Source organism: Balaenoptera borealis (genome assembly GCF_965194805.1).
Source record: "Balaenoptera borealis genome assembly, chromosome: 5".
In the NCBI taxonomy this organism is placed as follows: Eukaryota; Metazoa; Chordata; class Mammalia; order Artiodactyla; family Balaenopteridae; genus Balaenoptera; species Balaenoptera borealis.
In genome coordinates this window covers 133926482-133950693 of record NC_138862.1, presented here as the reverse complement: position 1 = coordinate 133950693, position 24212 = coordinate 133926482, and the positions used below count along the sequence as shown (strand labels likewise).

Below are 24212 nucleotides of genomic sequence, written 5' to 3'. Positions count from 1 at the left end.
ATACTATCCTAGGTCCCATTTGGCTGTCTTACCCAAAGTGGGCAAAATAACACTTCTTACTAGTAATTTGTTCATTTAGTCATTAAATATTCAACTACGTGTCACACATTGTGCTATAATTACAGTTTAGAGGGACACATAAGACATGGTCACTACCTTTGGGGAGAAACCAACTTTGTCAACAGAGGCAGTCTGGGCTTAAATTGATGGTATGAGGGCTGCAGCTTAAATTGATGGTATGAGGGCTGCAGCTGCTAATAATCAATCAGGTATGAACAGGACACAGTGTGATCTTTAAAAGACAAGTAGTCATAATTCTGAGGGGAGAGGACAAGAAGGCAGTGGGTGAGAGGATCAAGGGACAAAAATGGGAAGGCAAGAAGAGGGACGTTTGATAAACTCTGCATAAGCAGTTAACCAGCAAGGGCTGCACTTACTTATTTATTTTTTAATGTAACCAATTTCCAAGTTTCATTAGTTTTGTTGGGAGCACATTGTTCTCCCAACTAATTTCTTTTAAATGTTCTGAGAATGGATGCTAATTAATGACGGTGCCAGAAACCAGAAGGTTTCTATTTAGAAATCATTTGACTCAGCAGCAGACATCACACTAAGCCATGTTAGAGATGCACAGGGGGGGCACCTCTGGGGACATGGAGCCATCCAGCCTGGAGGAGAGAAGGTGGAGGGGCAATTCAATTAATGCCGCCTAGGGAAAACCAACAAAGCTTAACGACCTCTGTGAAGAGGTCCTAGTGATGCTAAGTGTGGTGGGGAGTGGGAAAAGACAAGAGGTTGGGAGACCAATTATTAAACCACTTTAATAGTCCAGGAAGAAAATTCTAAATCTCTAGAGTGAGGGCAAAAGAGATGTAAAGGAACAAAAGAATAAAGAAATATTGCAGAGATTGAAACTGGTCCCTGGACAAAGTAGGGAGGATAAGGGGGAAAGAACCAGCAACATGAAGATATTTGTAAGGGGCACTTTCAAGCTGATGGTGGCTAACTGCTGTACAACTTTGCCGAGTTAAGACAGAACAGGAGGGCGTGCTCCCAGGAGGTGATCTTGGTTAGAAAATAAGGATAAGTTGGGATATTTCCTAATCAGAAGAGTTGAGGGGATTGCAATAAGATATACTAATAAGGACTGAAGAGATCTTCAGAAGAGGACTGTATTCTTGGTTGTCAGCATCGAGAACATTCTTCAGAATGCTGCAAAGGGCCAGGTGAACAGGTCTGGAGCAGGGCTGCTGATATACTGACATTTCCTTCCCTACCATTTCACTCTCAGACCCTGGAAACATGTACGGTCCTGTGGCAATAGGAAACTGACTACCCAGAGCATCTTAACAATTTCTGTGGGTCCAGACAGAGAAAAAGTGAGGAGGAGAGTTGGGAGACTAACCTCACAATGCCAGACTCCATTCCTCTCAGGAGTAACATCATCAGCCTGACAGTTGAAACCACGTCTCTCTTCTGAGAGAGAAAGACTTGGTAAGCTCAGTCCCTACCATTCAAAGAAAACTAAACACAATGAACTACAGGAAATTTTCTAGACATAAATCTACCTCATACCTCTGGGACTTTGACTTTACCTTTTATCTGAAATAACCATCCTCTCTTCTTCATTGGAAAAATCCTTCTGGGCCTTCAGAATCCAGCAGGAATGCCATCACCTCTAAGAATGTTTTCTGGCTACCTTGTACCCTAACCATGGGCTGAGTTAGATCTTGTGGGAGATGACATTTTCCAAAATGACTGCACTGATATATATCCTGCCCCACATGCCCTTCCTTATATCATGACATTGACATTTCTCCATAGAGAGGTGAGAAATTGGTTCCCCTACCTTGACCTGGGTAGACCTTTGTAATATCTCAGAAAAAAACATTGTGATGGAAGTGCATGACATGTGAGACTAGGTCATAAAAGGCAATGTAGCATCTGCCCGGCTCTCTCTTGGGATAATTACCTTGGGAACCCAGACACGATGTTTTGAGGAAGCTCAGACCATATGAAGAGTCCACATGTAGGTGCTCTGAGCAACAGTCTTAGATAGGCTCCCAACCAACACATGTGAGTGAAAGAGGTTTCAAATGATTTCAGCCCTTAGCCTTCAAATTTTCTAGCAAAGACTCCAGACATTGTGGAGTAGGGACAAACTACCTCTGAGGTGCCCTGCCTAAATCCTTTACCCATAGGAAATGTGAGATAATAAATGATTTTTGTTGCTTTAAGCCACTAAGGCTTAGGGTAAAGTCCTGCACAGCGATAAAAAATGAATAGAGATGCCATCTTTCATGACTCTACAGCACTCATTTTAATGAAATCATTGCTCTTATCACACTATGGTATAATTCGTTTACTTTATCTATCACAAGATTGGGAACTCTCAGATGTCTGGAACCACGTCTTTTCACTTGTATGTCTCCCAGACCTAGAGCAGGGCAATAAATAAACATTTGTTGGGCAGATGAATTTTCAGAAGACCCATCTCATTTTGCTCTATCCACTCCTGAAAACTACCTAGGACCACTAGGATGAAACTTGATTAGGTATTAGCAGTGGCCAATGTAGGAACTTAGCTGTCTTGTGGAATAATTGCAGACACTCATACTCTGTGGCTGACAGCTTGGGGAAGGTAGGTGGGTTTGCCGATTATTAAACTCTTGCCTCTAAGTTTCAAACCCACCCTTCTACATGACTTTGTGATGTCGAATCTGGGAACTCTGAAAACCACTGTCTGCTTTGGCAGCTGGATCCCTGTTAATCTCTGCCAAGCAGGGTCCCTAGAGGTAATGAGGAGTCTGGAGGTGGAAGAGGAAGGGACTGGCTCCCACAACCCAGGAGCATCAGCAATCTTCCCCCACCAACACTTCTCACTCCAACAAAGACACTTCTTCCCTTGGGAGCTGCTGAATCTGCTTTGCAGTTTTTCCAACACACACAGAACCAGCTTGTCACACCCTTCAGGGACATGACACCATCTCCTCAGAGATCTGGGTTTTAGTCCATTTTTCCTCTCCATTCTCCCAACCCTAAGGGCAAAGTCTGCTTCTTTCAGTTGCTATCGTTTTGATGCCGTAGTGTCTCCTATTTGCCCTTTCATATCTTCAATTCCTACTAAACCATTCCTTATATTAAATTCTATCTCTTAAAATAACATGTAGTTTCTTTCTTCTGACTGGACCCTGATTGACACAATGGAGGATGAAAATAATGACTCTGGCAAAGCTGAGTTCTGAGATTCGGCCAGAGAAACCTGCCTTTACAACACGCTAATACTTCTACCCCTCTTCTTGATATCCTGATCTTTTAGATCAAGCCCTACTTCCCTGACTATGTAACTAGACCTTTAGACCACTCTGAGGTACCTGGTAGTCATGGAACTTCACTTACACAGGATAAAATTTTTTGCATGAAAAAGGTTTCTTTTAGTACATTGGTGTGCCTCATTTGTGTTCACAAATATCTATGAAACACTGACTTTTAAAACATCATGTTGTAAAACCTAAATATATACAATTCTTATTTGTTAATCAGACCTTAATAAAGCTGGGGGCGAAAAGCAACACTGACTTTTGCAGCAGTGCTGGGAATTCAGTAATGGCAAATGCCCAATCTCTCTCCCTGAGGAGCTCACACTCTAGAAGAGGGACTACCCCTAAATGGACCTCTCAATTCAGCAAGTGAGAGTTATGGGTAAGGTATGTATTGGACACTGGGGGCAGGTGGAAGGTACAGGGAGAGCTCTGTACCTTCTCTCTGACTCCTCAACTTCCTTGTTTGCTGCTTGTCTCTCGCTTCCCCCTCCTCTCCCTCACCAAGGCCACCTTGAGGAAATAGCTGGCCCATAAGACTATGGAAAGAGTGGGGGATGATGCCCATCCCCAAAATCTCTGTCTGGCTAGGCCTCGACCTCCATAGGACAGTAGCTGTCCAGTGTAGAATGCACCATTTGACCACTTCACCTTAATTTTAAAACTACTTTAGTTTTAAAACCATTTATTCATTCCATTGTTTATTTGATGAATGTTTGTTGAGCACCTACAGCATTCCAGGCACTGGCCCAAACACTGGGAATAAGACAGGGAATGGACAGAGTCCCAGGCCTCAAGATATTATGGTACATTTTAAATGGATTATTTTGAGAAATTCCACTTCCTTTCCTCTCCTAAATTCTTAAAGTGCTCAGAGGATGCTGCAGAGTTGGACGTAAGAAGACCCCTTTTGTTGGCTGTGTGACCTTGGCAAAATCATAAGGTCTCTGAGCTCTGATTTCTTCAGTTATAAATTAAGATAACACCACTAACTTGGCAGAGTTGCTGTAGAAATTAAATGGACCGATATATATGAAAGTACTATATACATATTGGATTTAATCTAAAAGAAAACGATACTACTTCATTTTCTTGTTATATTTAATATGCTCATTTCATTTGCAAAGATGTTTCATTGAAAACAGTTAACTACAACTTTATGGTAAAGAATTAAACTTAAAAATTCACATCTGGGGCTTCCCTGGTGGCGCAGTGGTTGGGAATCTGCCTGCCAATGCAGGGGACACGGGTTCGAGCCCTGGTCTGGGAGGATCCCACGTGCCGCGGAGCAACTAGGCCCGTGAGCCACAATTGCTGAGCCTGCGCGTCTGGAGCCTGTGCTCCGCAGCAGGAGAGGCCGTGATAGTGAGAGGCCCGCGCACCGCGATGAAGAGTGGCCCCCACTTGCCACAACTAGAGAAAGCCCTCGCACAGAAACGAAGACCCAACACAGCCATAAATAAATAAATAAAATTAAAAAAAAATTCACATCTGTAGTTCCTTGTAACAATGGGAAAATTTGGAAAGATTCTGGCTTAAAACAAATCAAGCAAAAAAGGGAAATTACATATATACTATTGATGAATATTTCCCACATACCTATCTCTACTGTCAGACCCAAACTCTCTACAGAATATAAGATCTTGTATTTCTATATACTAACAACAAACTATCCAAAAAGGAAATTAAGAAAAAAAATCCCATTTACAATAGCATCAAAATGAAAAGAATATTTAGGAAAAATTTAACCCAGGAGGTGAAAGACCAGTAAACTAAAAACTATAAGACATTTAAGAAAGAAATTGAGGAAGACACAAATAAATAGAAAAAGATCTCATGTTAATGGATTGGAAGAATTAATATTGTTAAAATGCCTGTACTATCCAAAGCAATCTACAGATTCAATGTAATGCCTAATAAAATTCCAATGGCATTTTTCACAAAAACAGAAAACAATCCTAAATTTTGCATGGAACCACAGAAGACACCAAATAGCTAAAGCAATCTTGAGGAGGAAGAACAAAGCTGGAGACATACTTCCTGATTTCAAATTGATACAAAGCTATAATAGTGAAGACAGTACAGTACTGCCATAAAAACAGACACATAACTCAATGGAACAGAATAGAGATCCCAGATTTAAAAAAAACACGTGTATAAGGTTAACTATTTTCTGACAAGGGTGCCAAGAATACGCAATGGAAAAAGGATAGTCTCTTCAATAAGTGATGATGAGAAAACTGCACACCTACATGCAAGAAAATGATATTGGACCTTTGTCTCCCATCATACACAAAAATTAACTTGGAATGGATTAAAGACTTAAATATAAGACCTGAAACCATAAAGCTTCTAGAAGAAAACATAGGGGGTGAGCTCCTTGACACTGGTCTTGACAATGATTTTTTTGGATTTGACACCACAAGCAAAGGCAACAAAAGTAAAAACTAAACAAGTGAGACTATATCAAACTAAAAAGCTCTGTACAACAAAGAAAGTAATCCACAAAATGAAAAGTCAACCGATGGAATAGGATAAAATATTTGTAAACCATATATCTGATAAGAGGTTAATATCCAAAATACATAAGTAATTCATACAACTCAATAGCAAACAAAACAAGTAACGTAATTTAAAAAATGAGCAAAGGACCTGAACAGACATTTTTTCAAAGAAGACATACAAATGGCCAGCAGGTTTATAAAAAAGTTCTCAACATAATTAATCATCAGAAAAATGCAAATCAAAACCACAGTGAGATATCACCTCACACCTGTTAGAATGGCTATTATCAAAAAGACAGGAAATAGTAAGTGTTGGCAAGGATGTGGAGAAAAAGGAACGCTGATGCATATTGGTGGGAATGTAAATTGGTACAGCCACTATGGAAAACAGTATGGAGGTTTCTCAAAAAATTAAAAATAGAACTACTATATACGGTCGTGCGAGCCCACTTCTGCGTATACATCCAGAAGAAATGAAATCAGTATCTTGAAGAGATATCTGCACTCCTATGTTTACTGCAGCATTATTCACAGTATCCAAGATATGGAAGCAACCTGAGTCTCTATAAATGAATGAATGAATAAAGAAAATTGATATATATGTCACTGTGTATATGTATATATGTGTATATATACATATATATGAACGTATCTATATATATGAACATTTATATATACATATATATGTGGATTCACACACACGAGTCATAGAAAAGAAGGAAATCCTGCTATTATGACAACATGGATAAACCCGGAGGACATTATGCTAAGTGAAATAAGCCAGACACAGAAAAATAAATACTATATGATCTCACTTATATGTGGAATCTAAAAGAGTCAAACTCATAGAACCAGAGAGTAGACCAACAGTGGACATGTTGGTCAATGGGTGCAAACTTTCAGTTATAAGATGAATAACTTCTGGGGACCTAAGGTACAGCATGGTGATCATAGTTAATAATACTTTATTGTATACTTGAAATTTTCTAAAAGAGCATATCTTAAGTGTTCTCACCAAACACACGAATTAAAGTAACTACATGAGGTGATGGATGTGTTAATTGACTTGATTGTGGTATCACTTCACAATGTATACATGTATTAAATCATCACATCATACACCTTAAAAAATTACATTGTACAATATAAATATATATAACTTTTATTTGTCAATCATACCTCAATAAAGGTGGAAAACAATTTTAAAATAATAACCATTTTGCCTCATCATGAGAAATTTCACTGTGCTTTAAAAAACTTTAAACAGCCTGTTGGATTTTTGTTGGTTGGTATTTTCATTTTCTTTTCTCACTAGTACAGTTTAAAAAAAAGTTCTACTTTTCCACAGACAAACAGGGTCCCATATTTACCAGTAAAAGGCAAAAGCAAATAATATTTATCTAACTTATACAAAATTCCAATTACAACCAAATGGAAGGCAAGACTTTCATTTTTTGTGAGAATTGTTTATTGCTATGAGGTGTTTCTTTCCCCCCTTTTCATAGAAAGTGTGTGTCTGTGTGTGTTTTATCATCAATTTTATTAATGGTTAATCTGTGTGGTAACTGACAGAAGGTGGCAGAGTCTAATGAACCATGTGTGGGACGTCACTAATCAGAAGGAACAGCTAGGGACAACATGGCAAGTGCTCCCTAAATCAAGCTCTGAGCACCAGGTATAAAGTGCACGAGCATCAGGAAAGAACATTATCTACCTTGTTAAAAGCCATTCTAGTTATATTTTCTTCAAGGCTAAAGAGGGGTTGATTGTATCAACCCCTCTTTAGCCTCTGTTTGTGCCTTCTTTTTTCTAACAGTCTACAGCAGACACTGTATTTTGTTTCCTTGACACCAAACCAACACCCTTCTCTCTTGTCTTCTGCTTTACAGGCTACAAAGCCAACCACTAATCTCCCAGCTTCCCTTGCATCTAGTAGTAACCAGTGACATTGTTACCATCAAGTGATCCCTAAAATGTATGCAGATCAGGATTCTGGGGACAAAACTATGCCCACTAGAAAAGGGTTTTAGACATGGATGGCATAGCCTTCCGTCCACCCCCATTTTTCCTGTCTAGAATGTAGGCATCATATTTGGCAATTCAACAACTGTCTTGTGTGCAGGAGGCAACAACTACAGGAAAGAACACCCAATAAACTTACTAAGAGTGGCACAAAGAAAATGCAGAAAAATCTCAACCCCTGACAGTGATGTGGAGTAGCTGACCCAACACCAAAAACTTCTTATTATATGAGAAAAATGAACCCCTATTTGTTCAAAACCCTCTAGCCTCCTTTTCTCACAGCTGAAAGCATTCTTAGCTGGTACAGAGATGTAATGTGGTTTACTATAAAGCCTAATGATGTACTGTGGATGATGATTACAACAATTATGAGTCAGGAATAGCACTTTGAATAGAAAGATATATCAATAATATAAATAGTAATCAATAATATAAGCAATAATTTTAAGAGTGTGAAGTTCCACAATAAGAGTGATAGCAAAAATGACTGTGATAGCTAAGAATTACCCTGTTTATTATTGTAACAACTACTGTGGGACTGAATTAAAAATAGGTTGAAAAGAGAGTGACTGTTGGGTCTGGGAATGTATTTGCACAATAGAGATACAACTAAAAAAAACCAAACCTTTAAATAAAATGTTTATGCCCAACAAATATATGAAAGTGCTCATCTTCTTATTCATTTAATCTTATTCAATTAAAATTCCAGTGATCTAGGACTACACATTACCTGAATAGCTAAGATGAAAAAGAGAGGAAATAATATCAAATGCTGAAGAAGATGTGGAGCAATTAGAACTCTCATACACTAATGATGGGAGTGTACTTTTGTACAACCATTTTGCAAAACTGTTTGGAAGTATCTACTAAAGCTAATCCTTTACTCACCTTATGACCCAGTAATCATACTCCTAGGTATTTAACCAAAAGCAACACATCAATATACTCATCAAAAATCATCCCTAAGAATGTTCATAGCAGCATTATTCATAAGAGCCCTAAAATGGATATAACCCAAATGTCTATCAGCAGCTGAATGGATAAATCGATTGGGGTATATCCATACAACAGAATGGTATACAGCAATGAGAATGAACCAGACTACATGCAATATCAAGAATCTCACAAATATAATGCTCAATGGAAGAAGCTCGACACTAAAAAATACACACTGCACGCTCTATTTGTGTAAAAGTTGAAGATCAGCAAAAGCTATCAATGCTGTTAGAAGTCAGCATAGTGGTTACTCATGACACAGGTGGAGGGGTAGTAAATAGAAGAAGGCACAAGAGGGGCTCTGTGGTTCTGCTGATGTTCTGTTTATTAATCTAAGTGCTGGTTCTACAGTTGGATCCATTTTCTGAAAATATCTTGATCTGTACACTTATGACTTGTAAAATTAAAAGTTTACCTAAAATAATTATCAGAGGCTGTTTCCCCAAAGACAGACTGAAACAAAATTTCACACCAGCTAGATGATTCAAACAACTCAACCCATATGCTATCAAGAAATAAGATATTCCCATTAAGAACAAACATGCCACAACTAGATAGGGTACACTGATCTCTACAGAAGAACTTCTAAATGATCAAATTCAGCAGTGATGAAACACCAACAATCTCTACAAGCAAGAGGAAACCCCATTCAACTATACATTCAAACATCCGTTTAGTGCCTACTAAGTACCAGACATTATTTTAGGAGCTGGAAATTCAGTGATGAGTAAGATAGATCAAAGTCTCGCCCTTATGGATCTTACCTTGCCTCACCCTAGGTTCCAGAATAAAGAACACCTAGAAAAGTCATTTGTTTATTCTGGAAGATTCCATGAAAAGTATGACTGAGACTGTCTCCTACTGTTTGACTTTTTGGCTCAGTTTCATTTGGTAATAAGCTCACTAACAAGAGTTAACTATGAATTGGATCTAAAAGTGTGTAAGTGTATGTGTGTGTGTTTGTAGAAAACACAGACAGACTCAGAGTTTGAGTTTGTCAGTGAGTGCAAACCACACAAAGTATGTGAGATTGTCTGAGAGACAAAAATATGATTAAGTGAAGTGAAGAAAGGGAGTGTGGAACACTATAGGAGAATACATGAATAAGAGTGCGTGTAACTCAGGCTGAAATCTTGTGACTAACAGAAATCTACTTCCACTAATGAGTTTTTTTCTTAAGCTCCCCCATTGTTCCCCAGGATCTCATGAGGTAAAAGAAGTTAGCTGTTTCATCTGACATTACCATATCCAGTCTCCTGTTTTATATTCATGGGAAAATCCTGGCACATAAGCAATCTAAACTCCAGCTCACGGCTGCATCAGGGTTATTTCCTGTTCAAAGTATTAAACCCTCAAAACTAGCCCCTGATCCCTCCTGGAACATCCCTTCCTCCTCCCGCTGAGAGCTGTTGAACACCATCTGTGCTAATAAGGTTCTGTGACTCAAAGCCATGGACCTCCCAGGATGACTGTGGACTCCCTTCTCAAAAGGTCTTTAAAAATAGAAGAGATATTCTCTTCTTGGAGTATGGCTTAGGAAGAGCTCTAGCCAAGAAGATGATGGTCCTTTCATAAAGTCCTATCAAGAACAATTTATCAGAATTATCCAGGCTTGGTGATTGGTAGGGGTTGCCTGATCCTATTGAAGTCAGTCTTTTGCATAGCATAGCATAATTTTTCCCTTTTTAAGCAATGTTATTCCTTATTTTATCTACCTGGCAGACTCATCACCTAAGATCTAGTTAAGTCACATCTCCTTTATAAAACCCTCCCTGGCTCCTTTTCCCAATCTAGAGTCAAATATACTTTCCTCTGACTCCTCTAAGCTTTGAAAGAATATTTTGGTTCACACATTTTCCTGTCCTTTGAGAAATATGAGTTTTATGAAGACAGGGACCATAATTGTCAATTCTGCTATCCAGTGGCAAGGAGGGTGCATGGCACATGGCAGATATTCATTAGTCATTTGTTGAATGAATGTCAGTGACCAGGTGATGTTTATAAAATGCAGCTTTTGGAAAATAACTTTCCCCCTAGAGCTGGCTTAATAAATGGGATAGAAATTAAGCCATCTATCTCATCTTCAAAAAAAAAAAGAATTCTCCTGCCCAGATCTCTTGTGAAAATGCATGCTTTGTCTGATGGACTTAGGATATTTCTTAAAGAGATTTCTATAGAAAGGATTAGCAGAAACTTGAATGTTTTCAAAAGAGCTCCTGGGAATTTTACATCTAATAAGGGAGCTAGAGAAAAAAAATATATAAGGGAGATTTGGGGTTAAATTGAAGAAGTAAAATTAACTTATAGAATCTACATACATTGGACATCATTCTTTGGATAATAATCATTATCATTCTTAATTATCATTTAAGAATGATAAATATCCTAATTATCATTCTTTGGATAATAAGGACAGCTGAGAAATAAAAGGTCGTTTTGTTTGGATTCAAGACATGTTATGATTGATACTTTGCTTAGTCAATAAGTTGGTCCATTGTTAAGAATATGTTTTTTAAATAGAACAGCTTAACTCCTGGTTTTCACTCTGAGCCAGAGGAAAGCATCCCCTGACATCTGGGAGCTGGCTTGGTGAGAAGACTTGGTGCTATCAGCTTGACCTTGGTGTTGCTAGGAGCTGGCGTGGCACGTACAGATAGATTTTAGTGTCCTGTGGAACAAAACACTTTCACAGAACACCAATATAACACAAGGCCATGATGGAGCAAGACAAAAAATAGACTGCTCCATAATCATGCTGGAGCCAGAGAAAAACATAAACACTGTCCAAACCACAAAAATGACCAAACATCTCCCATCCTGGTTAAATGATCGACTGATGCTTCTTTATTGATTATAGCTTCAACCTTGGTCTATTCTTCCCTCCTAGATAAGGTCTATTAGGGTACTCAATTACAGAATTGTCCTGGCTTCCATCCAATCCAGAGTAAAGTTGTCCTTCCTTAAATTCTCCCCAAATCACCTAACGATAGCCCAAATTCAATTAAGTCCTTTCTTAAACTCTCTTACTAAGATGCCTCGGAGTTCCCCAAGGAGAGTGTTCTCACTTGTGACAAAGAGCAACAAACCCAACTTATTCAACAATAGGTGTCTTCCTGGTGGCTGGAAGGTATTATTCCCTCACATATATCTGTTCACTAACATACAAACTGACTTCTCCCAAATGCCAGCATTTACACTAAGATATTAAATTCTCTTGATTAAATTTTACAATTTTATCATATTGTTATCATAATTTGTTGTTATTCTGTCCCACCTCAGTTAAATAGAATATTTCAGAAACCCCAGAGGAAATGATGATGGAATAAATTATTTTAAGGAATTAGAAAAAGAGAAGGAACAATCGAAGTTTCTATTTTCTTACTCCCCTTACATAAGAGAGGGAAATAGTCTTCTATAATGTAAAGCTCTGTGGTGTAGTGGTCACATTTATTCCATGGAAGCAGTATATTTTCCTAAGATCCTCAACTCACCACCATAATTTCTACCAGTTTTCTCTGCACAAAGATTCCTCCATGGAGCTGTCACAATATTTTTCTTCCCACTAAGAATACTAGAGTGCTTTTTCTTCCCTAGTTTTCTTCTTGTGTTGTATAATGTGACAGGTTATTAAATCAATTTCTCTCTCTCTCTTTAAATAAAGCACAACATCAAGCACAGTGATCGTTCAGAATTAGAGATGACAACCTAGAGATGTTTGGATTCAGTCTCCAGTCCTTACACACACACACAACCCACATCTCCCTTGTTCGAGCTCTCACTCTTACAAACCCACACACACACGCACACACACTGTATACTAGTAAAAACGTATTAACAGTTATGTTTTAATTTATTAGTATTTTATTATTATATCAGGCATATTATATTATATTAATAATTAATACACATATTAATATAAAGATAATTTTGGGAGAAAAAGGACAGAAATATGATTAGAATCCCTTAAGTGACTTCGAGTCACGCCATACCAAAGAAAGCCTCCCTCTGTGACTGGGGCAGTTGGCGACAACAAAGGTCTGGGGAGTCTATATCTTAATTGCTAAATATCTAAAACATTTTTGTTAAATAATGTTTAACAAAACATTACCCAGGAGTTAACCTGGGTAAACCCAGGAGTTAAGCTGTTCTATTTAAAAACATATTCTTAACAATGGACCTCCTTTTCATTTCACAGTTTGCTGGTAGGAGCATATGGGTATGATCATTCCAGATAGGGAATTAGGTAATTTTAAAAGCTTAACATGTGTGTATATCATTTGATCCAACACTTCCCCTAAGACAACAATCTAAATGTTAACAGAATTATGTTTATAATGACACTGATGGCTGGCAGTTAAGTGCTAGGTACTGTTGTGTATTAAATCCTCCAAACAACCCTACAATGTAGGTAATTTTATCATCTCCATTATACAGGTAAGAAAATGGAAGTAACTGACTTGGGTAAGACCTTACAGCTGATAAATAATAGAGCTGGGATTCAAACATAGATGGTTTTTAGCCACACTGTCCCTGCCTCTCACTGCTAGAAGCATGTTCACTGTAGAATTATTATCACGCCCGCTCTTCCCCAAGCATTGTCATCGTTGACTTAGGTGCTTAGACCTCTGGAATCGGGCTTGATTCCTCCCTTTTTCTCATACCCTACATCCTATCCATCAGCAAATTTTATAGTCTATTTTTTAAATACAGCTCATTTCCAACCACTTCTCCTCTTCTCCACGGTTACCACCTGCTCCAAACTATCATATCTATCCCTTGGACAAACGTAGTCTCTGTACACTGTCTGGCCCAACAACAAAGAGCGTTATCTCTTAAAATGCCAATCACTTCCCTGCTCCAAGAATTCCATTGCCCTCCACGTTTGGAATAAAATCTAGAAACCCCCCAGGATCTCTACTGTGGCCTGTAAGTCCCTACACAACCTGGCCCCTAGCTGCCTCCTCACACCATTTCCTCTCAACCATACATTTTTAACCTCATTGTTTTATTTATTTATTTATTTATTAACATCTTTATTGGAGTATAATTGCTTTACAATGGTGTGTTAGTTTCTGCTTTATAACAAAGTGAATCAGTTATACATATACATATGTTCCCATATCTCTTCCCTCTTGCATCTCCCTCCCTCCCACACTCCCTATCCCACCCCTCTAGGTGGTCACAAAGCACAGAGCTGATCTCCCTGTGCTATGCGGTTGCTTCCCACTAGCTATCTATTTTACGTTTGGTAGTGTATATATGTCCATGCCACTTTCTCACTTTGTCACATCTTACCCTTCCCCCTCCCCATATCCTCAAGTCCATTCTCTAGTAGGTCTGTGTCTTTATTCCCGTCTTGCCACTAGGTTCTTCATGACCTTTTTTTTTTTTTCCTTAGATTCCATATATATGTGTTCGCATACTGTATTTGTTTTTCTCTTTCTGACTTACTTCACTCTATATGACAGACTCTAACTCCAACCACCTCACTACAAATAACTCAATTTCTTTTCTTTTATTCTATCCATCCTGCTTCCCTGCTATTCCTTAAATAGGTCAGCAAACCTGTGTCATTGTGTCATGGCCTCTGCTCATCCTTCTTTAGAACACTCTTTCCCTGTAACCAGATGGCTCACTCCGTTACTGGCTTAATTTCCTGTGCAAATGTTGATACCTCAGAGAAGCCTTCCTTAACCATAATTTTTAAACTGGTGTCCTCAGCATTCTCCACCCTCTTCCCTGCTTCATTCTTCTTCAAAGCACTCACCACTACCTGACAACAGATTATACATTCATTGTTTATTTTCTATTCTGTTCACTTGCACAAAAGCACAAAAGTAACCATGTGTTACTCCCTGCCATTCTCCCAGCCCATGGAAGGCAGAGTGCCTTGCACATAGTAGGAACTCAATAAGTGTTTGCTAAATGAATCAAAAAATGAACCACTTACATGTGCACCATTAGTGGGCTGGTAGGTGAATCATGGCTCACCCATGGAATAAACTCACCTATGGGTCTCTTGCCAGCAAATTATTGTGGAAAATACTTATTAGGATTGGAAAATGTGGTTGGGCAAATTTCAAGGCAGCAGGTAGGGAGTGGGCAAGAAAGGGATCAAGTAGCAAAGGGATGGAGAGAGTTGTGTGTGGGCTCAACTGGTTCCCACAGCCATAGGTGTACTGGTTTCTCAGAAAGGGGCAGGGTTAGAATCATGAACATCAGTCGGAGAGGATTCATGATGCAACCAAAGGATCCCAAACTTGGAAGTCAGAGGATTTTAGAGAGCAGGTACCACATATATTGACTATATGACCTTGGAAATGTTATTATGACATCTCTGAATCTCAGGTTCTCATCTGCAGATTGGCAGTAAAAATAATAGTACTGACTTTCATAAGTTGTTGTGAGGAAGCTATGAAAAGAATTGTGGAAGGGCTATGCAGATACAAGTTGCTCTTTTTTATTCCTTTTCTTCTTCTTCTTATCTAGTCGTGGTAGCATTTATGCATTATTCTTTTTTTTTTAAATAAATTTATTTATTTATTTATTTTTGGCTGTGTTGGGTCTTCGTTTCTGCGCGAGGGCTTTCTCTAGTTGCGGCGAGCAGGGGCCACTCTTCATCGCGGTGCGCGGACCTCTCACTATCGCGGCCTCTCTTGTTGCGGAGCACAGGCTCCAGACGCGCAGGCTCAGTAGTTGTGGCTCACGGGCCTAGCTGCTCCGCGGCATGTGGGATCCTCCCAGACCAGGGCTCGAACCTGTGTCCCCTGCATTGGCAGGCAGATTCTCAACCACTGCACCACCAGGGAAGCCCCTATGCATTATTCTTAAAACGGTGTCTAGAACCAGAAGAGAGACTTCAACTTTTATCGTCCATGGCTTAACTGGATGGCAAACATTCGACACTCTTCTTATTGTCCTGAGATCACCATGCATGGAAGGCCACATGCAGATGCTCTAGTCGGAAGTCCCAGCCTGACATGAGAGTGAAGGACCTTCAGATGATTTGAACCCAAGCCTCAAATCCTGCCAGCCCTCTAGTCTTCCCAGCTGAGGCCCTGGATGCTGTGAATCAGGGGTAAGCCAGACCCACTGTGACCTGTCTGAAGTCACAGAATCCATGAGATTAATAAAATGGTTGTTTTAAGCTGCTAAATTTTAGGGTGATTGTTATGCAATGGTAGTAATTGGAGCTGGAAAAGCAAATCTTCAAGATGGACAGGCTTACGTAGGCTATCCTACCAAAAATCCCAGTTCCTCAGAAGTTGTTCTGAAACGGTTGGAATTCAAAGGGGGTGTTTAAAAGGTACCAAATTTTCTTGCTTCCACACACAGTTCCCAAACTGTAATCTTTTAACAAGAAGAACTAGTCTTCACACTCAAGAAGAAAATATCTAAGACTGAATTCTCAGGTGGGAAGAGGTTCTTGAAATATCAAGTATTTGAAAACAGACTAACCAAGATAGGCAGTTGAACTTTTCTGAGCTTGAATCAAGATAAAATATTTAATTAGCCTATAAACTGACCCCAAGAACATCTGGAGCTTCCAGAAGGAGGAATTTTCTTGTCACTTCTCTTCTAAGACTGCCAAACAGTGCTGGCTGATGTTGGTACAGAAGCAAAGATGGAAAGGCAAGGTTATCAGCACGGCCTCTCTTATTCCCATCCACAGATTAGAGAACATGGACAAGTGAAATGAAATTGCTCCAAGCCTATTTGTCTTCTTCAAAATGCAGGGAGTGCAGGGGAGGAAGAGGCTTGGATAATTCCCTACCAGGAGAGCCAAAACAGATCGATCAAAGTGGCTAGTCAGAGGCTTGGGGGAAACTTAGAGACCTGCCAAAATTTTTGACTGAAAGTTCTCTTATTTTAACACAGACAAATGGGACCAAGAATACTTGGGCTGGGCAGCAGACCAAAAGCTTGTTGCTGGCATTAAACACACATCATGTAGGTGTTACCTGATAACATCTTCTGCATACGGGGTCCTAGGTAATGTGCTAACCACATTAGTTTTGCACACATTATATGCTTTAAGCATAATAACATTTAATGTCTATTAAGCACTCACTATGCCCCAGGTACTCTGTTAAGGAATTCTTAGGTATCATCTCATTTTACCCTTATAGTAAATCCATGGAGCAGGTTTCATTGATACCTCCATGTAGCAGATGGAGAGAATGCAGGGTCAGGGAAGGTGAGGCTTCTGTGTAAGGTCATAGATGACCCAAGTGGTCCAATTCCAGAGTCTATAGCATCAGCATGCTCACTATCCTGCCAGCCAATCATTCAATCCTAATGACAACCGTTTAGAAAGGAGGTGGTGTGAGAGGCTTGGAGGGGTTAGGAGGCTTTCCAAGGTCACACCATTGACGTGTGGTGCACCTCATGACTGTCCTAACCACTCTACCTGAGCTGATTCATTTAATCTCATAATCATCTCCATATGAAAGGTACCAATATGATACCCATCTTATAGATGAGGAAACTGAGGCACAGAAAGGGCTAGGTAATTTGCCTATTAGCACAGCTAATAATGACTGGGTTAGGACTTAAATCTGGGCAGCCTGGCTCCACAGTCTGAGCTCTGAACCACTCTGCCACGCACCATCATGAACCACTAGGAGGTCAGGCTGAAACCATATAAACTGGGGTTGTGGTGGATGTTTTAAATATCAGCCCCCAAACAAATTTAATTTCTATTAAAAATAAATGCAATCAGTTTTAAATGAATTCTTGCCTTTTCTAAGGAGGAAAAACATGTTCATTTTAAAGACTAGTGGCCTTATGGGTGTTACTCTACCTCCACGGGCACTGGAGACATGAAGATCTGAGTTCAAGTCCCAAGACCATTTCTTACTAGTCTTGTGAGCTTCGACATGTACCTTTCCTATGTGAGTGTCAGTTTTCTCACCTATAAAATGGGTAATCACAGTTCCTATCTGCTAACACTGTCATGAGAATTCTATGAATATGCATGTAAAAACTCAGCACACGGCACACAGCACTCAGGGACTGGGACACATTATTCTTAGAGATGGGCAGTGATGGATCCTGGCAGCACCGTCTGCAGTCAGACAGACTGGGTTCAATTTGTCACAGCTCCTTCACTTATGACTGACTTGTGTGACCCTTGAGTAAGTTGCTTAATTCTTCTGTGCCTCTTTATAAAATATCTACATAGGACAATTTGTAGGGTTGTTTTGATAATTACATATGATGACACATGTAAAGTGCTTAAGAGAGTGCCTGATACACTGCATGCCTACTCTCAATATATTTAAGGTATCATTATTAATAAACCACAACTACACTTAATAAAAAAAGATACAATTGATTGAAATTACAAAGGAAAGGTAATTTTAAGATGATGATTATCAATAGTGACTAGAAAAACATTAAAAAGTGGGGCCCAGAAAAGGTGTTGAAAATATCTCCTTTGAAATGTTGCAGGTGGTTTGAGCTAGAGGCAGAGAGCTCTAAATCATAGATGCCTCCTCACGTTCTATCCCTGGCCTGTATTCCATCTTCCAAACACTCAACATGGGACTCAAGACACATTACAAAAACCCATGGCAACCACTGTTGAGTCTGAGTGTCCAGAGTGTGTCTTGCCAGTTCTTCAAGCTAAGGAGGCAGTGAAGCCCACATCACAGTGCTCTCTTCTTTGTAGGAGACCTGACATTATCCTTCCAGCTGATAAATCATCTTCTGGGCCCCCAAGAGAATAAGCAGTGAAAATAGGATTTCAGTTCCAATTGTTTCTTTTTCTCATTTGTAGCCCCAAATTTCCCATCTTGTGTGATTCTGCTCTCAGACATTATAACATTGACAACTTGGAGATTTCAATGATAAGAAAGCTACTTAGTCACATATTACACAATCCAGTAATCTTCCCTTTCATCCAAGTGCATCATTTTTGGAGTGAGCATCATAACACCACAGTCTCTGGTCACAGGGATGTAACTTCCAGCAGCAGGAAGGAAACATTTTCTGGTTCTAATATTTCATTTTGTTTTCTTTTCTATTCAGTGCTCAGGATAAGATTTCTAATATCACCAAAATCAACTTCTTCTTTTTTTTTTTTTTTTTAAGAAAAGAAACTATTGTCATTAGGACGTGTTAAGGGGGAGGTGGAAAGCAACATCAAAGTTTTCCCAAATGGGAGTTTGATGTGAAACCACAGTGGAAACTTTGTGAACAACTGAAGAAAACTGTTGTTTTTTATCACCCGTCATGCTTGGTGTTAGCCACTCAAACACTGCCAGTCAGCAAAGTGTGAACAGAAAATCTTTTGAGAAAGGAACTTGTTTGTGATACCCAGAGGGAATGCTTTAATTGACTTAATTTTCATTTTTCAGCTCTTGTCTGAGTCCACAACTGAGCGGTTAGCTATGTTTCAGAGGCCCAGCCCAGGGATTGCAGGAGCGTGGTCTGAACTCAAACACCTCCAGGGGCCATTGGAGCCATCCCAGTGAGTGAAGGAGGCTGGCTAGGAGTGAGCACAAGGACACACTTGGATTCTGGGTAGGGGCAGATGCTGACCATCACTGTACAAGAACTAAAGGCTCCATGTTGCCAGATTTCCTGGCAAAAGAAAAAATCTGGAGTTTTATGAAAAATCCCCTGATCTTTAAGTTTTGTCAACCAGTACAAAACTTGTTTAAACACATGAAGGCCAGATAAACTATGCCTGGAGATTAGATAGAGGCCTTTAGCTTTAAATTTGTGACCTCTGGTAAAATAGAGATAATATGGGTTTTAGAATCAACCAGATTCCAGCTTTACTATTGACTAGTTGTACGACCTGGTGACTTATTAATTCTGCCCAAGCCTCAGTTTCCTTACCTGGTTAATAAAGTCTGCATTGCAGGGTAGTTGTGAGGATTAGAAGGAAAATATGTAAAATGACGAATACATAGCTGGTATCAACAATTAGAGATGGCTACTTTATTTTGTTATCACCTAAATGTTCATATTGTCTGACCCATTTTCATAAAATTCTAGCATTTTGGAGCAATAGGAAATTGAAAATCTCAGGTATAGGTGAAGCTGCTATTTTGGACTCTATCCTCCTGGCTCCATACACAAAAGGATGCTGCCTCACTATTTACCCAAGCATGAAAGAAACTTGTTCCACAGAACTCCTCCATGAGCCCTCTAGCCAACAAAGAATTGCTGAAAAAAGTTCATAGCCCACTTATTTGGGAGTGGGCAAGGCCACCATTGTGGACCCATATTTCTCCTCTGTACTGCCAGTAGGGATGCTGGATCAGATGGTATCCAGACCCTACATCTGGGTAGATGGGGAGTGGGGAGAGAACATGGGGAATAGTGGAGGGATGGAGGAATGATTGATTTTTAGTTCCACCCCATATAAAAGTAGCCAAGGCACGCTTGAAATGGTCTATCCACCACACATTGAAGGAAAGGAAAAGGTTTAATTTAGGACCTTGTTTTGAGCCCACTTTCTCAAGTTCACATGACCATCTAAGGCTCCAGGCCTCTGGCTCTGAGATGGGCTGCATTCTACTAGACTCTGAGGTCTTTGAGGACACAAAAGATGTCTTTTTCATAGTACTCAGTACGTGCTAGGGTTAATTTCAATGTCTGTGCCACCTTTTTACAGGGCTATTATGAGAAGTAAATGAAATAACTTAAGTAGATGGGCTTTGTGAATGTAAAGTATTATATGGATACATTATTATTATAAACAATAATAATCTTGCATTAACATCCACTGACAATTAATGTGTTAGATATAACCACACTAATTATTACTAACAATTATTATTACCAACAATCCACCAAAGCATATGATTCATCATAACATGCTTTCATATGGAATTGATCCAAGGGTAATTCATCCTGAGAATTACTTAGAGCTTCCTATGGAGGAACTCAATAACTATGTATTAAGATTAAATGGAAAACTGGAATTAAAGGTGATTGGCAACATCCTAGCAGTGTGGGCAATCATTTGGCTTTTTCCAATGAGAACAATTACTCTGCCATCTACAAGATCTCTGCCAAGGGCCACAGTATCAGGAGTGTAGCTCTGCTTCATGGAGAGCATCCAGGTGCCCAGGGAACTGAATAAAAGGCTCCAGTTCATAAGGGCTCTTGCCTTGTGAATCCCTGAGAAGTGTTAATTTATTCCATTTGCATATGAAGTTTAGTGCCTGGGAGTTAGTGAATATCAGCACTCACTAGAAGCCAGGGGGAAATATTTCCACCCTTCACTGGAAGACAAAATGTGTTTTAAATTATCAGCACACTGAACTGTACCACATACTGTCACCATTAAATGGCCAGGAGCAGGTACAGGGGGATTTAAAAAATGGGTATGAATTAAATTAGAGAAATTAAATGATAGGTCTGAAACTCTCCACTGGGAATGTATTTCCAAGCTACAAGTTTTCCTTTCCTTCCTTTTGACAGTTACAATCATGGTCATTAAAGATTTACTAGAAGGTTTACCATCTCATCTTTATACTCTGAGAGGAAACAAAAAGCATCCTCTCCATCTCCTCAGCCCTTAAACATACACTTCAAACCCTGCTGGTCTGCAAAGAGCAACAATCTGTTCTACATTTCAGAACAATTGATTCCCAGTATTTCAGAGACACAGATTTATCCTCATCAACTCTTTTTTTGAAGTACAGTTGATTTACAATATTAGATTAGTTTCAGTGTTACAGCAAAGAGATTGAGTATTTTGATAGGTTACACTCCATTTAAAGTTACTAAAAAATAATAATTATAATTCCCTGTGCTGTACATATATCCTTAATGGATAAAAAAGATGTGGTATATATATATATACAAAGAAATACTACTCTACCATAAAAAAGAATGAAATTCTGCCATTTACAATAACGTGGATGGACGTAGTGAGAATTATGCTTAGTGAAATAAGTCAGAGAAAGACAAATACTGTATGTTATCACTTACATGTGGAATCTAAAAAGTAAAACAAAGGAATGTATATAGCAAGACAAAAACAGACTCACAGATACAGAGAACAAGCTAGTGGTTACCAGTGGGGAGATGGAAGGGGGGAGGGGAAACATTGGGGAAGGGGAATAAGAGACACAAACTACTATGTATTCTTACTGACTCTTAATACCATTAACAGCACAGAAGGTCAGATTGTAGGTCCTTTTGAGTCTAACTATCAGGCTTACATTTTTATGATACACTTTAGGAATCAAATGTTCTCTTCCACTGCAAACATGCTACAGCCAATTTAAAAAGCAAGCAGTTCCCCTGCATATGAGCTGGGCATCAGAAGGTAGTTATAATTATTGCAGTAGTAACCTGAGCTGTAAACTAGGGCATAACAGGGTCTTTTCCCAGTTGGAATGCTATTACAAAAAGCACAGGGGGACCTTCAAGATGGCAGAAGTAAGACGTGGAGATCACCTTCCCCTCCAAAGATACATCACAAATACATCTACATGTGGAACAACTCCTACAGAACACATACTGAATGCTGGCAGAAGACCTCAGACTTCCCAAAAGGGCTGTGCTGGAACTTCTCTGCTGGACTCCTGGACTTCCACAAAGATTGCTTTGGCAGGGACCTTCAAGATGGTGGAGGAGTAAGATGTGGAAATCACCTTCTTTCCCACAAATACATCAAAAATACATCTACAGGTGGAACAGCTCCTACAGAACACATACTGAATGCTACCAGAAGGCCTCAGACTTCCCAAAAGAGGCTTGGTGATCCAGCCGGGTGTCAGGCCTGAGCCTCTGAAATGGGAGAGTCGAGTTCAGGACATTGGTCGATGAGAGACCCCTGGCCCCACGTAATATCAAAAAGCGAAAGCTCTCACAGAGATCTCCATCTCAACACTAAGACCTAGCTCCACTCAACAACCAGCAAGTACAGTGCTGGACACCCTTTGCCAACAACTACCAAGACAGGAACACAAGCCCACCCATTAGCAGAGAGGCTGCCAAAAATCATAATAAGTTCAAAGACAACCCAAAACACACCACCAAATGCAGTCCTGCCCACCAGAAAGACAAGATCCAGTTTCAACCACCAGAACACAGGCACCAGTCCCCTCCACCAGGAAGCCTACAAACACACTAAATCAACCTTAGCCACTCGGGGCAGACACCAAAACCAATGGGAACTATGAACCTGCAGCCTGCGAAAAGCAGACCCCAAACACAGTAAGTTAAGCAAAATGAGGAGACAGAGAAATACAGAGCAGATGAAGGAGTAAGGTAAAAACACACCAGAACAAACAAATGAAGAGGAAATTCAGAGCAATGATAGTAAAGATGATCAAAAATCTTGGAAACAGAATGGAGAAAATACAAGATATGTTTAACAAGGACCTAGAAGAACTAAAGAGCAAACAAGCAATGATGAACAACACAATATATGAAATTAAAAATTCCCTAGAAGGAGTCAATAGCAGAATAACTGAGGCAGAAGAACGGATAAGTGACCTGGAAGATAAAATAGTAGAAATAACTACCACAGAGCAGAATAAAGAAAAAAGAATGAAAAGAATTGAGGACAGTCTCAGGGACCTCTGGGACAACATTAAACATACCAACTTTCGAATTATAAGGGTCCCAGAAGAAGAAGAGAAACAAAAAGGGACTGAGAAAATATTTGAAGAGATTATAGTTGAAAACTTCCCTAACATGAGAAAGGAAGTCGCCGCCCAAGTCCAGGAAGTACAGAGAGTCCCATACAGGAAAAATCCAAAGAAACATGCCAAGACACATATTATAAAACTATCAAAAATTAAATACAAAGGAAAAATATTAAAAGCAGCAAGGGAAATGTAACAAATAACATACAAGGGAATCCCTATAAGGTTAACAGCTGATCTTTCAGCACAAACTCTGCAAGCCAGAAGGGAGTGGCAGGACATATTTAAAGTGATGAAAGGGAAAAACCTACAACCAAGATTACTCTAACCAGCAAGGATCTCATTCAGAATCGATGGAGAAATTAAAACCTTTACAGACAAGCAAAAGTTAAGAGAATTCAGCACCACCAAACCAGCTCTACAACAAATGCTAAAGGAACTTCTCTAAGCAGGAAACTCAAGAGAAGGAAAGACATACAATAACAAACCCAAAGCAATTAAGAAAATGGTACTAGGAACATACATATCAATAACTACCTTAAATGTAAAGGGATTAAATGCTCCCACCAAAAGACATAGCCTGGTTGAATGGATACAAAAACAAGACTGGTATATACGCTGTCTACAAGAGACTCACTTCAAACCTAGGGACACATACAGAGTGAAAGTGAGGGGATGGAAAAAGATATTCCATGCAAATGGAAATCAAAAGAAAGCTGGAGCAGCAATTCTCATATCAGACAAAATAA

At 39.4% G+C, this 24212-nt stretch overlaps 1 protein-coding gene and 1 pseudogene across 4 annotated transcripts in view; one reads left to right on the top strand and one right to left on the bottom strand.

The window, feature by feature from the left end:
- CPNE4 (copine 4) overlaps nucleotides 1-24212 on the bottom strand; it is a 611710-nt gene that overhangs the window by 408740 nt on the left and 178758 nt on the right. The window lies entirely within an intron of this gene.
- The window catches only part of LOC309629539 (armadillo repeat-containing protein 1 pseudogene), a 150674-nt pseudogene continuing 126691 nt past the window's right edge, over nucleotides 230-24212 (top strand). Inside the window, exon 1 of the transcript XR_014249508.1 lies at nucleotides 230-23545. The product of XR_014249508.1 is annotated as an armadillo repeat-containing protein 1 pseudogene (transcript). The remainder of the gene's footprint in view (nucleotides 23546-24212) is intronic.